Genomic DNA, 15,540 nt, shown 5'->3' on the forward strand with positions numbered 1-15,540 from the left:
AAAATGAGAAAGCCACCTCACTTACGTGCAGTGACAAACATTGAGCTTGTCGCTCTTTTTGTTTAGGTTCTTTGCGAGTGAAATTTCTCTACTAACAAAAGACTAGACCATGCCTGTTTTTTCTCTGTAGTTAATGAACTGTCGACAAAATCACATTCTCAGAAATCATGTATTTGAAAGCCATGCGGTCCCACGATATTGTGAGTAGATTGTTACTTATGGAGAGAAAAAATAGCCTGAATCCACGTCCCCTCCAGATGATGCATTTTAATTTGTGCCCGAATGATAGTCGGGATGTTGAAAAAGGTACAGGAATGTAAGAATCGGTAACAATACAAAAATATGGCTATTTCAGACACCTCTTTCACTCCCTCCCTTCCCCAATAAGATAGGAAAAAGTTTGTTTCCTGATAGCCAATCTTTCTCTCACCTCCAGCCTCCAACCTCTCGCTCTGTTGAAATCCTGTCTCTCTATTCTATCAATCCCACTATTTTATCAATCCCACTATTTTATCAATCCCACTGTTTTATCAATCCCACTATTTTATCAATCCCACTATTTTATCAATCCCACTATTTTATCAATCCCACTACCGTCATTGCTGTTCTGAACTTTCCTCTCTTGTTTCTCCTGAGCTCTAAATACCCTTTCCTGTAGGCTCCTCCTCCTCTGTGCATCATTTCTCTGTTCTAATCAAGACCGTGTCTACTCCAACTCATTGGCCTGCATTTTCTGAAATTCTTACTCTCCTTTTTTGGAACTTAATCTAAGCATTCAAGTACAGGAAATGGGAGTGAGACATTCTACCAACTCCTCATCCCACAGTGACGGTGGGCACTGACTATCGGGCAGCCAAATTCAAATTTAATGTTAATGACAGAAATATGCAATAGAATCATACAGCGCAGAAGGAGGCCATTCAGCCCATCGTGCCTGTGCCGGCTCTTTGAAAGAGCTATCCAATTAGTCCCACTCCCCTGCTCCTTCCCCATAGCCAAGCACATTTTTCCTTTCCAAGACTGCTTTCAAATCCCTCCACGGCCTCGCCCCTCCCTATCTCTGAAATCTCCTCCAGTCCAACGACCCTGTCAGATCTCTGCGCTCCTCCAATTCTGGCCTCTTGAGCATCCCCGATTTCAATCGCCCCACCATTGGCGGCCGTGCCTTCAGCTGCCGAGGCCCTAAGCTCTGGAATTCCCTCCCTAAACCTCTCCCCCTCTCTACCTCCCTTCCCTCCTTTAAGACGCTCCTTAAAACCTACCTTTTTGACCAAGCTCTGCCCTAATATCTCCTTCTGTGGCTCAGTGTAAAAATCTTGTTTGATAAAGAAAGAAAGACTCGCATTTCTATAGCGCCTTTCACGACTACCTGGTCGTCTCAAAGCGCTTTACAGCCAATGAAGTACTTTTGAAGTGGAGTCACTGTTGTAATGTAGGAACAGGATAACGCTCCTGTGAAGCGCCTTGGGATGTTTTACTATGTTAACATGCTATATAAATACAAGTTATTGTTGTTGCTTTATATGTCCAGTTCCCTGTTGAAAGTCACTATTGAATGCTTCCACCACCCTTTCAGGCAGTGCAAACCAGATCATCATAACTCGCTGCAGCAAAAAAATTCTCCTCACCTTCCCCTGGTTTTAGCCAATTATCTTAAATCTGTGTCCTTTGGTTACTGACCCTCTTGCTGGTGAAAACAGTTTATCCTTAATTGCTCTATCAAAGCCCTTCATCTGAAATATTTGTCACCATTCTGCCTTAGTAACACTGTTGTGTTCCTGACATCTAGCGCTGCTTAGGAGAGGAAGCAAGATTTAAACGGCCCACAAGCTGAGTTCAGTTTAACAAACGCGCCAAATTTCTTCAGCTGCAAGCAAGAGTTGCTACTACAGGTGCCCGAGGCGTGGCAGCATCGATATTTCTCCTCACCCTCCCAGTGCCAGCTTGCTTGGTCCTGCCAGGAATACTGCCAGGAGACCACTTCCAATGAGCCTGACCCAGAAAAGTCTTCTGAGGTCAGTGTGGAGAGCGCCAGGTGGACTAAAGCTCACCCCACTGCCAATCCATAAGGTATATCAGGCCATTCTTTCCCAAAGCTGTGGAATTCCTTACCTTGAAAAAGAAAAAAAATAAAGAACTTGCATTTATATAGCACCTTTCACAGCCTCAGTATAGCCAATAAAGTACTTTTGAAGTGTAGTCACTGTTGTAATGTAGAAAACGGGGCAGCAAATTTGCACACAGCAAGCTCCCACAAACAGCAATGTGATAATGACCAGATAATCTGCTTTAGTGATGTTGATTGAGGGATAAATATTGGCCAGGACACCGGGGAGAACTCCCCTGCTCTTCTTTGAAATAGTGGCATGGGATCTTTTACATCCACCCGAGAGGGCAGACGGAGCCTCAGTTTAACGTCTCATCCGAAAGGCAGCACCTCCAACAGTCCAGCACTCCCTCAGTACTCGATTACCTGCTCAAGTCACTGGGGTGGGACTAGAACCCACAACCTTCTGACTCTGAGGCAAGAGTGCTACCAACTGAGCGACGGCTGACACATCCTTCTTACCTCGCTCAGTCCTCCTTTTATTCAACAATCTATTGGCTTTTAAGTTTGCCGTTGCCTAAATACTATTTCTTGGTTAACCTCATTTTCTTCCCGACTTCTTTCAACCTTGTTGGTCTCCTGCACCGTGGGCCCAGCCCCTTCATCGAGGATTCTCAATCTGCGAGTGGAGGCAAACCAATGGGAGTTTGAGGAAAATTACAATATAAAAATTCTTACAGCTACACAGGACTTCTGAGAGCAGAATAAATCATTCTGGGAAAACAGGTTATTCGCTGAGCAGGAACTGATTTGGGCAATTTAAAAAAAAATGTTTTTATTAACAGAGAGACTGAGGATCACAGCCACTGAGCAATGTGCTATGCGAGAGGACCTCCCAACGGAGGCAGCTAGCACCGTGAGCCTGCCCTACTTTACAAATGAAACGTGTTGAGCAATCAGCACTTTTCCCTTTTTTTTTATGCGTTTGAGTTGAGCACCACACTGTGAGGTGATTGTGGATTTGGCTGAGCTGAGCTAAGCTGAATCACAAAGATAAATACAGATGATGAGGCCGTTTGACACACATATATAGCAGCCTTTCGTGGAAATCTATGGTCCCTCCCATCACTGAATCTAACTCTCTTGAATGACTTCAGAGTTTTTTGCTCCTACCTGGATACCATTCAGGTATGAATCACTCTGTATGAGCAAGATAATCTTGACATCAGTCCTGACCTTGCCCTTTACCAGCTTGTCCTTACGTCCGCTTGTCCTGCGGGTGTGGTTCAACTTGAAATATTGACTCAGGATTAACTTGTTTTGTCACTTTGTATCCTTTATATATCTAAAAGACCACTCTCATTTGCCTTGTAACAAGGCTGATTGTGACTGGAGACAGCGGTAAAATCTGCAATCACTGCTGATCACTTTTTAAATAAAAATGGTGCCCCTATATGGCCTCCTGCCTCCTAAGGAAGTATATATGCCAAATTGGTAGCACTCTTGCCTCTGAGTCAGAAGGTTGTGGATTCAAGCCTCGCTTAGGACCTGAAAACATTATCTAGGCTGACACACCAGTACAGTACTGAGGGAGTGCTGCATTGTCAGAGGAGCCATCTTTCAGATGAGACATTAAACCAAGGCCCTCATCTCCCTGCTCAAGTGGATGTTAAAGATCCCAATACATTCTTTAAAGAACGGCAAGTGAGTTCTCCCAGTACGATAAAGGGTTTTTGTAGTGTATGTAACATTCCACCTTTAAGAGAACTATTTTAAGGGTTGCACTACTTTGTCTTGGCTACTGTATACTGTAATACCGGTGGTGACCACACCGGTATATAAGTGCTGTGTAAGGATTGATTGGGCAGATTCGCCCTGACCTTCGAATAGTAAAGTCCTGTTAAAGTTACTCTTGTAGTCTGTGTATTAATTCACCATATAACCCACAGACTTTACAGTGGCGACGAGTTCGATCTTACCCTGCGGCAGCGATACATCCGAAGCAGTTAACGAGCGTCGAGAGGAGGCACCCGCCCTCGTCATTCTGCTGAGAGAAGACTCGAGTCTGCAGAGCAAGGAAGAAGGAAGAATTCAGACACGAAGCCTTCCATCAGCAACAGGCAGTGATCGTCCCTTCTGCCACGGTGGTGAGTGAGCCGATCAGCCACGAGAAGCAAGTCGGCCACGTTGACTGTGAGTAGGGGGAAAATTAAAAAAAAAGAACGGAGGAAGGGCGGTGAACTCGACCACGGTCGGGGGGGAAAGGAGCCGGACAGAAGTCGGGCCCAGAGGCGCTGAGACTGGGGCAGCGTGGGGCACGGAAGCCGCGGTGCAAGCGGGAACGCAGCCGGTGTGAGAGACTGGGCTACCAGTGGGAACGCAGCCGGTGTGAGAGACCGGGCTACAAGCGGGCTGGGAGACGCAACAGCGTCGTGAGACAGCTCGACCGCGACCGGCGAAAGGCCGGGCAGCTACCGAGGCCGCGAGGCGCTGCGACCGGGATCGTAAGGCGCGGGAAGAAATAAAAATAAGAAACCGCGGAGAACTCAGCCGCAGCCGGGGGAGGAAAGGACCGGACTGCGAGAGGGCTGGGAGGCGCGATTGGAAGCCGCTGAGGGAGAGACAGAGCCCGAGCGAGCGGGAGAGACAGAGCCGAGCGAGGGAGACTGAGGAGATTCAGCCAGCGGCTGGAACTGTTCGCCGTCAACGGGTTGTCCCCAGCGCCGGTTGCCCTGCTGAGAAAAGGGAACAAAGAACGCACTGAAGCCGGCGCGCAGGCTGCGAACCTCGAAAGCCAGCGGTCGTCGCCCGAGGGAAAAGCTTACCCCTCCCGCCAGTAGGCGGAGAAGAAGACAGGAGCGGGAAACCGCCATTTTGAAAGTGGGCGGGGAAGAAGACAAGCGCGGGAAACCGCCATTTTTGGAAAAAAAAAAGTTAAAGAAAAATTTCGTTGTTGTTTCTCAGGAAGATTGTGAAGATGCCTAAGCGTGGCAACATCAACGAATTCGATTCTGATGTGGAAGATTGGACCACGTATGTAGAACACATCGAGATATATTGTAAGGTCAATAAGATAGCAAATTATGGTAAAGCTCTAACCTTACCAAACTCAATGGGTGCGAAGACATACGGGTTATTGAAGCATCTTCTATCACCAGCTAAACCGGCGGATCAGTCTTTTGCTAATATTGTTGCTGTCCTGAAGGATCATGTGAACCCCACACCGCTGATGTTAGCGGAACGAGCTAAATTTTACGGGAGAACGCAACTAAAGGAGGAAAGCAACGCGGAGTACCTGGTTGAACTGCGTAGGCTAGCAAAATACTGTCAGTTTGGGGTAAATCTGACAGAGGCACTGAGAGACAAGTTCGTGTGCGGGATGTCGAAGGAAGGAACACAAAAGCGACTGCTCGAAGAGAACGATCTTACACTTGATAAGGCTGTCCTTATTGCAGCATCGCACGAAGCCGCAGCGAGAGGCATGGCGGAAATGCAGCTGAAGACAGCGGTACTCAGTGTGGATCAAATGACTTCGGGTACAACGAAATGTTACCGTTGTGGGAAGACAACACACGACCAGAACCAATGCTGGTTTAAAAACCAGGAATGTAGAAAATGTGGCAAACTTGGTCACATAGCTAAAGTATGCCGGTCAGGAAAGAAGACCAGCAACAATAAGTCACCGCAGAAGAAGTACAGAAAGGTACATAAGGTGACTGTGAAGAGTCCAGATGAACTGAATTCGGATTCAGACCCCAACAGCAAGGAACTGGGTAGTCTGAGGATTCACAATGTGAGTAAAGAAGCTGACCGACAAACTATCTGGGTCACACTGCAGATTGCAAAAGTCCAAGTGAAGATGGAAGTGGACACCGGATCGGCGTTGACGGTCATGAATAAACAAGATTGCAAAAAGTTATTCAAACATATTCCCCTACGGGATACGGAGATAGTATTGCAGACATACACGGGGCATAAAGTATACCCCATCGGAAAGATAAAAGTCAAGGTGAGACACAAGGGCAAAGATCACCAAGGAATGGACTTATATGTACTACCCGAGGGAGGTCCACCACTTCTGGGACGGGAGTGGATCAGGAAAATAAAGATAGACTGGCACTCACTAAACACAATGACGGTAGATTTCGGAAAGAAAGATGTCAAACCTGAACGGTTGTCCAGAATATTGGACGAGGCTAAAGAGGTATTCCAGCAGGGACTGGGAACACTGAAAGGAATTAAGGCAAAAATCAAGATTGCAGAACATGCAAGCCCAAAATTTTTCAAAGCCAGATCGGTACCTTACGCGATACGACCTGCTGTGGAGGCAGAACTGGAGGAGCTTGAACGTGCAGGGGTACTGTCGAAGGTGGACTGGAGTGAGTGGGCCATGCCCATTGTTCCCGTCATGAAGTCTTCATCAAGTAACAAGCCAGGGGGACCGGGGAAGGTCCGCATCTGCGGAGACTTCAAGATCACAGTTAATCCGGTGCTTCACACGGTACAATACCCGCTTCCGCGGATTGAGGATATCTTTGCTTCATTGTCTGGCGGGAAACACTTCACCAAGATAGACCTGGCACAAGCATATTTACAGATGGAGGTCGAGGAAGAGTCACGCCAGTATCTCACAATCAACACGCACAGAGCTTGTATCGATATAATAGACTGGTTTTTGGAGTAGCTTCGGCTCCAGCAATTTGGCAGAGGGCCATGGAGCAGGTCTTACAGGGTATTCCAAGCACTCAGTGTTACTTGGACGATATCCTGATTACGGGAGAAGACGAGGAGGAACACCTCACAAATTTGAAACTGGTGCTCACCAGGTTGAAGGAATATGGCCTTCGAGTTAATCGCCAGAAATGTGAGTTCTTCCAGAAACGGATCTCGTACTGCGGTCATGTCATTGACCAAGAGGGGCTGCACAAGTCACCTGACAAGATCGAAGCGGTCGTGAAGGCCCCCGCTCCGGAAAATGTATCACAGTTGAGGTCGTTTCTGGGGTTGATTAATTATTACCATAAGTTTCTGCCAAATCTATCCACGGTGCTGCATCCGCTGAATGCTCTGTTGCGGAAAGAAGTACCATGGAAGTGGAGCGAGGACTGTAAGAAGGCCTTTCGCAGAAGCAAGGCGTTGATTACCTCTGAGGAAGTGTTGGCTCACTTCAACCCAACGCTACCTCTTCGTCTAGCTTGTGATGCTTCCCCTTATGGTATTGGAGCTGTACTCTCACACAAGTTACCAAATGGCTCGGAAAGGTCAGTCGCATTTGCGTCCCGATCATTGACCTCCGCTGAGCGAAATTACGCTCAGATAGATAGGGAGGCTCTCAGCCTTGTGTGGGGAGTAAAGAAATTCAATCATTACCTGCAGGGCAAGAAGTTTACATTGCTGACAGACCACCAGCCGTTGGTGTCCATATTCAACCCTAACAAGGCCGTTTCCATTATGACAGCACAAAGGCTACAGAGATGGTCCGTTCTACTAGGGGCACACCAATATGACATCGAATACAAAAGGTCCAAACAGCATGGAAATACTGATGGGTTATCGCGCCTACCGTTGCCAGTGGAAGAAGAGGCGACTACAGTGGACCCAGTGGAGATGTTCCACTCAACCATAATGGAATGTCTACCAGTAACAAATTCCATGATCGAAAGGGAAACAAGAAATGACCCGACTCTCTCACGAGTCTACGATTTAACGGTGGAGGGATGGCCAGTACATGGCGAACCAATGCTGCCAGCATTTTCGCACAGAAGAGAACAGCTGTCAGTGTGCCGAGGAACCTTGATGTGTGGATCTAGAGTGGTGATTCCACCCAAACTCCAGCAGAAAGTACTAAAGGAGCTTCATGAGGGGCATCTGGGTGGAGTGAAAATGAAGAACCTAGCCAGAGCGTTTGTGTGGTGGCCAGGTATTGATGGAGACATCGAAGAAATAACCAAGAGCTGTCTAGGATGCCAGAAGGTCCAAAACGCGCCACCACAAGCTCCTCTGCATCCATGGGAGTGGCCCTCATCTCCATGGCAAAGGGTACATATCGACTTTGCTGGTCCATTTATGGACTCAATGTTTTTAATCGCGGTGGATGCACACTCCAAGTGGCCGGAGGTAATAAAAATGTCCTCCACCACCACGGAAAAAACCATCACAGTATTAAGGACCATATTTGCCAGGAATGGGCTGCCGGAACAGATCTGTTCTGATAATGGACCGCAATTTGTGTCCGAAGAATTCAGGAAGTTCTTAAAAAGCAATGGGGTTAAGCACTATACGTCCGCCCCATACCATCCCGCCACCAATGGATTAGCTGAAAGGTTTGTCCAGACCTTCAAGAAGGTCATAAAGGCCATGGGTAATGAAGACATAAATCTACAACATAAGGTAGATAACTTCTTGTTGGCGTACAGGAATGCAACACATGCGGTCACAAACCAAACTCCCACCATGATGTTTTTCAATAGAAGAATAAGATGCCGGCTGGATTTGATTAAGCCAAACGTCAGAAGGGACGTAGAGAACCGGCAATTTCAAGGCATGAATGAAAGGCCAACTAGATCCTTTCAGATAGGTCAACAAGTTTTGGCCCGGGACTACCGTACCGAGAAATGGCAGCCTGGAACTATTGGAAAAAGGCTAGGACCGTTGATGTATACCGTGGACATTGGTGAAAGCATAATAAGGCGCCATGTTGACCAGATCATAGAATCATCCACAAAGGCCCAACCTACTCCACAACTCTATACGTCTAATGTTGAAGCAGAGATACCCAGAGCATCTACCTCCGATCCGGTAATACTGGAATCCGATGAACCTGAAACGGTCCTTCAAGCCGAATCGACCTTGCCAGAAGAACCTACTACACCACCGAAAATGACTACACCACCGAGGCGTTATCCGGACAGAGTCCGGAAGCCTCCAGAGAGACTGAATCTGTGAACTGTTTCACATAAAGTTGTATATATGTTAAGATGTTATATTAATGGGAATATGTATATATTGTTAACCTAAAAAGGGAGGATTGTAGTGTATGTAACGTTCCACCTTTAAGAGAACTATTTTAAGGGTTGCACTACTTTGTCTTGGCTACTGTATACTGTAATACCGGTGGTGACCACACCGGTATATAAGTGCTGTGTAAGGATTGATTGGGCAGATTCGCCCTGACCTTCGAATGGTAAAGTCCTGTTAAAGTTACTCTTGTAGTCTGTGTATTAATTCACCATATAACCCACAGACTTTACAGTTTTGTCCCGAAACGTTGACTCTAATTTCTCTCCACAGATGTTGTCTGGCCTGCTGAGTTTTTCCAGCATTTTCTGTTGTTATTTTGAGTTCTCCTAGTGTTCGGGCCAATATTTCTTTCTCGATCACCAGGTGCTCACACTGTAAATCAAAAAGTCCACTTGCAAAATATGAAATATGGAATTATTTTTAATTTGAGCTCCACTTGGACTGAACTTGACAGTGCACAACTTTAGTGTTCTGTCTGAGCCTAAGCTGAGTTTCAATGCCATAATCCACCCATCACTGAGATCACTTACTTCCACCTCCACAGCTTTGCCCACCTTTGCCCCGCACTCACCCTCACAACTGCTGCATTTCTTTTCTGCACTTTTGTTATCTTCAGGCTTCAAAGTTGCAATCCCCTCCTTGCCAGCCTCCATCCCATACAAACTTCAATAGGCTAAACACATCCAAAACTCTGCTGTGTACATCCTGTCCTGTATGGAGACTTTCTCACCTGTCACCCTGGTCCTTACTGACCCCCATTTAGGTGTCAGCCTTGGCTCACTGGTAGCACTCTTACCTCTATGTCAGAAGGTCGTGGGTTCAAACCCCACTTGAGAATGAGCACGTAACCCAGGCTGACACTTCAGTGCACTACTGAGGGAATGCCGCACTATCGGAGGTGCCATGATCCGGATTAAACGTTAAACCGAGTCTCTGTCTGCTCTCTCAGGCCCCATGGCACTATCCAAAGATGGGCAGGGGAGTTCTCCCTGGAGTCCTGGCCAATATTAATCCCTCAACCAACATCACCAAAACAGATTATTTGGTCATTATCACATTGCAGTTTGTGGGAGCTTGCTGTGCACATATAAGCTGCCACATTTCCCTACATTACAACAGTGACTACACTTCAAAAGTACTTTGTTGGCTGCAAAGCACTTTGGGATATCATGAGGTTGTGAAAGGCGCTATATAAATGCAGGTCCTTCCTTCCCGTTGGTTTCCTGGCCTCACCACACGTTGAATTGAAAATCCTCCTCCTCATTTACAAATTGTTCCCAGCCTCAACCCACACTACCTCACCCCACTGTACCTCTGCAACTTGCTCTAGTCATCTTTCCCAATCCATGCCCTCGTGTCTTCCAATTCCAGCCTGTGCATTCCCTGCTCCACCATTGGTGGGGTGCATGGTCAGTCCTGCTCTCTTGAACTCTATTCCTGAGCCACTCTGCTGTGTTATCTCTCTCCCCACCTTCAAAAGCCTACTTCAAGCCTATCCCTTTGACTGTGCTTTTAGGCATCTCCCCAAACACTTTAAATAGCGCTGGTAGGGGGTCCTTCATTCCATTTAACATCGTGTTCAGCTATGCAAGGTTAAGACAGGGCTGGAGTGTGCAATTGGAAAATGGCAGTTCTAGCATCAAGTTAGCATTGCACACTGATGCGCGTCATGATCTGCCTGCTCTGCATGCTGCCAGTGGTCATTAGGTGCGTGCGCGCGCAACTGCCTTTACCAAGATGGCGCCCTGCGCACTTCCCATTGGAAGTCTATGAAGCAGCTGGGCTGTTTACTGTGTTAAAGGTGCTACATAAGAGAAGGTTGTAGATGGATCCTGCCGATGAATTGAGAACCTTCTCAGCACCTTTCAAGAGTGGTTAAAGCAGAGATAGGGAGAGAACTGATTTGAAAGCAAGGAAGTTAATGTAGCATCGTTGTCTCTTCCTTAGACTCTGCTGCATTGGAGTGATGGTAATTATGTGGTCCTGCTAATGAAGAACCTCAATAAATTGGTGGTGATGGTCACCGTGTAATTGATGGCCAAGCCTTTGGGAGCCCAGTGGCAAACTGAACAGTGGAATCAGGATAACTGATGCTCTTTCTATTCTCTGTTCATTCTCCTTCTTTCGTCCTCTTCCCTCCTAAATAGCATTTTTAAAGAAAAGGACATAAACTGCCTGTCTAACAGTCCCTAGGGTCCAAGTTGAAATTGACTGCTGGCTATCTCTCCTGTTGCCAAGATTACATAGTTTATGGGGGAATTACAGCTCTTGGCTTACAACCATACCTTATAGTAAAGGATGCATGGTTCCACAGATTGATTAATTATTTGCAAAACACATATGCTATGCCTTCCAAATTAACTTTCACATTGAGTTACCCCAAGCATCAATCAAACTGTAAAACATAAAGAAGCAGGATGTTATTGAGCTCACCACTGAGAGGGGAGACTAGCTGGGCACCTAATGCATATTTGGCCCATAATTCTCCCTGACTAAAAACTCGTTCTGCAGCATCTATCCACAGTGCACAATCGCATTGATTATTGTAGATTGTTTCTGACAAATCTCAGTCTTTTTAGGGTGAACATACAGTTATCATCCTTAACTTTATACAGCAACTGTGGGATGGATCCATCCCATTAACTTAAATGTCAGGTTGGCTGTCGCAAAAAAATGCAGCTAAGACAGTCAAGTAATGCAACAAGCCAGCTTCGGTTATAGACAGTGCCTTGACTATCGAGGGACTAATGCTCAAAGATTTAACCAAAATAGAATAAGGAAAGGTACTCAGCCCATTCGAACTCTCTCCTTCTAACATGAAGAATCTACCTCAACGTGAACTTCACCCCACCCATCCAATGACCCCCCACACCCCCACCCCACTCCCCCCGCCCCTCCAGGACAAGTCATGCATGGGGAGCGGGCGGGGAAGTGGAGTTGAGGCCAAGATCAGATCAGCCATGATCTTATTGAATGGCAGGGCCAGCTCGAGGGGCCGAATGGCCTACTCCTCCTCCTATTTCTTATGTTCTTATGTTCATATGTTCTTATAAATACTCTCTGATCTCCAAATCTCCACAGATTGACACACAAAGTCCAGAATGTACATCCTTGCATTTCCATGATTCAACCTTGGCCTACTGCCCATCAAACGCTGTTCCCCACCCCAAGAGCATAGGAACCATTGCGTGCCATAGAAAACTTGATCATCTCACTCTATTCTCAACCCATTGGGGGCTAAATTGGGCTCGGTAACACCCATTTTTTAGGCACTATGCGGCCGCCTAACGCTCAGAAATGGGGTCTGAAATGCTCGCGCACACTTCCAATGGAAAGTGCACAGGACACCATCTTGGTAAAGGGGTTTGCATGCGTGCACCTAACGACCGCCAGCAGCTTGCAGAACAGGCAGATCATGATGCAAATCAGTGTGCAATGTTAATTTGACGGCAGCACTGCCATTTTCCAACTGCACACTTTAGCCAACGCCATGTCTTAACCTCGCACAACTGAACACGACATTAAACGGAATGAAGGAAGCCCCCACCAGCGTTATTTAAAGGGCTCATGAACTACTTACAGGTTAGTTGCTGGATTATTTCTTCTGGCTGCTGATGCAATTATACGTGTTTTTGGAGCTTTCCTATACTTGGCTAAAGTTTGAATAATCTACAAGCTGGCTGGTGCTGAAGTACATTTTTGTTCATGTAAAAGCTTGTGCTGAAAGAAGTTGCTTCCAGACATAGGTGGCCTGGTAGGACTTCCTCTGGGAATTGAACATGACTGGGAGAGGGCATGCAGAGCAGGACAAGCTGCTAGAAGAGGGAGGTGGAGGAGGGTTCTCCGCAGGAGGCCATATCCGCAGAGGGTCTTTAGGGAGCAATTATCTTACCTCAACTTCAGCGCGCATCATTGCTTGAGACATCTTCTCTTCACAAACGAGGTCATGACTGAAATCTGCCAACTGCTGCAGCCACAACTGCAACCTCAAAGCAGGGCAAGGACCGCATTGCCTGTGGCTGTCAAGGTGACCGTAGCTCTTAACTTTTATGCATCTGGCTCCTTCCAGGCTGCTGCTGGAGATATTATCAGCAGCTCGCAGTTTGCAGTGCACTGCTTCATAAGGGACATCACTGAGGCTGTCTATACACAGAGAGACAGCTTCATCTCATTCCCTCTTACCAAAGACAAGCAGGCAGAGCGAGCACAAGTGCTTGCACAGATTGCAGGCTTTCCCGTGGTGGAGGGTGCCATTGGCTGCACGCACATTGCCTTGCGTGCGCCTTATGTGAACTCGGCCACTTTCATGAACCGAAAGGGATATCACTCCCTCAGTGTGCAGCTGGTGTGCAACCACAGGCAGCTCATCATGCAGCTGAATGCCTGTTATCCTGGCAGCCGTCACGATTCCTTCATTCTGTGGCAGTCCTATGTGGCACCTGTAATTGGCCCAACATGGCAAGTCAAAGGCTGGTGACTGGGTGACACATTACATGGCTCAGGACTTCAGTCAGGGACCCACACACACGTGCACAGCAGGCATAGAATGAGAGCCATGCTGCCACAAGGAACCTTATAGTGAACAATATTGGCATCTTCAAGCAATGCTTCAGCTGCTTTGTTGTTTCAGGTCTGGGGGATCTTTTAGCAGGCATACTAAGTGTTGTGGAAGTTTGGAGCCTGACACCCATCTCCAGTGTGACCTCCGGGGAAACCCCTCTCCCCACCTTGACTAAGCGCTTCCTCAACTGAGGCATATACCAGAAGCATGGCGGCCATTTAATTCCTTTCCCCCTGGATATCAGATTAGGATGAAGACCAGCCGCGGCAGCAGCAGAACTATGAGCAACAGCAGCACCAACATAGAAACATAGAAGATAGAAGCAGGAGTCGGCCATTCGACCCCTCGAGCCTGTTCCGCCATTTAATGAGATCATGGCTGATCATCCAAATTCAGTACCCTGTCCCTGCTTTCTCCCCATATCCCTTGATCTCTTTAACTTATTATATTTAATAAGTTGGCCTCAACTGCCTTCTGTGGTAGAGAATTCCACAAGTTCACCACTCTCTGGGTGAAGAAATTCCTCCTCATCTCAGTCCTAAATGGCTTACCCCTTATCTTTAGACTGTGACTCCTGGTTCTGGACTCCCCCGCCATCGGGAACATCATTCCTGCATCTAGTCTGTCTAGTCCTGTTATAATTTTATAAGTTTCACTGCGATCCCCTCTCATTCTTCTAAACTCCAACGCGTATAAGCCCAATCGACCCAATCTCTCCTCATATGTCATTCCTGCCATCCCAGGTATCAGTCTGGTGAATCTTCGCTGCACTCCCTCCATGGCAAGAATATCCTTCCTCAGATAAGGTGACCAAAACTGCACACAATACTTAAGGTGTGGTCTCACCAAGGCCCTGTACAACTGCAGCAAGACATCCTTGCTCCTGTACTCGAATCCTCTCGCTATGAAGGCCAACATACCATTTGCCTTCTTAACCGCCTGCTGCACCTGCATGCTTACCTTCAGTGACTGGTGCACAAGGATACCCAGGTCTCGTTGCACTTCCCCTTTTCCCAATCTATTGCCGTTCAGATAATAATCTGTCTTCCTGTTTTTGCCAATATACTGCATCTGCCATGCATCTGCCCAATCACCCAACCTGTCCAAATCATACTGGAGTTCCTCTGCATCCTCCTCACAGCACACATGCTCACCCAGCTTTGTGTTGTCTGCAAACTTGGAGATATTACATCTAGTTCCCTCATCTAGATCATTAATATATATTGTGAATAGCTGGGGTCCTAGCACTGATCCCTGCGGTACCCCACTAGTCACTGCCTGCCACTCGGAAAAAGGCTTGTTTATTCCAACTCTTTGCTTCCTGTCTGCCAACCAGTTCTCTATCCAAATCAATAACTTACCCCCAATCCCATGTGCTTTATCTTTGCACGCCAATCTCTTATGCAGGACCATATCGAAAGCCTTCTGAAAGTCCAAATACACCACATCCACTGGTTCTCCCTTATCTATTCTACCAGTTACATCCTCAAAAAATTCCAGTAGATTAGTCAAGCATGATTTACCTTTTGTAAATTCCTGTAGACTTTGTCCGATCCTGTCACCGTTTTCCAAGTGCTCTGCTATTACATCTTTTATAATGTACTCTAGCATTTTCCCCACTACCGATGTCAGGCTTACCGGTCTATAATTCCCTGTTTTCCCTCTACCAACTTTTTTAAATAGTGGGGTTACATTAGCTACCCGCCAATCCATGGGAACTATTCCAGAGTCTATAGAATTTTGGAAGATGACCAGCAATGCATCTACTATTTCTAGGGCCACTTCCTTAAGTACCCTAGGATGTAGATTATCAGGCCCTGGGGATTTATTGGCCTTCAATGCCGTCAATTTCCCTAACACCATTTCCCTACAAATACTGATTTAATTCAATTCCTCCCTCTCATTAGACCAT

The 15,540-nt window shown here is 46.8% G+C and overlaps 1 protein-coding gene across 2 annotated transcripts in view; it reads left to right on the forward strand.

Annotated features, from left to right (window-relative positions):
• The window catches only part of LOC147100547 (immunoglobulin superfamily member 21-like), a 366,041-nt gene that overhangs the window by 156,916 nt on the left and 193,585 nt on the right, over window positions 1-15,540 (forward strand). The window lies entirely within an intron of this gene.

Source organism: Somniosus microcephalus, chromosome 25, assembly GCF_052327205.1.
Source record: "Somniosus microcephalus isolate GS21.2 chromosome 25, FLI_Smic_1.0, whole genome shotgun sequence".
NCBI classification, from domain to species: Eukaryota; Metazoa; Chordata; class Chondrichthyes; order Squaliformes; family Somniosidae; genus Somniosus; species Somniosus microcephalus.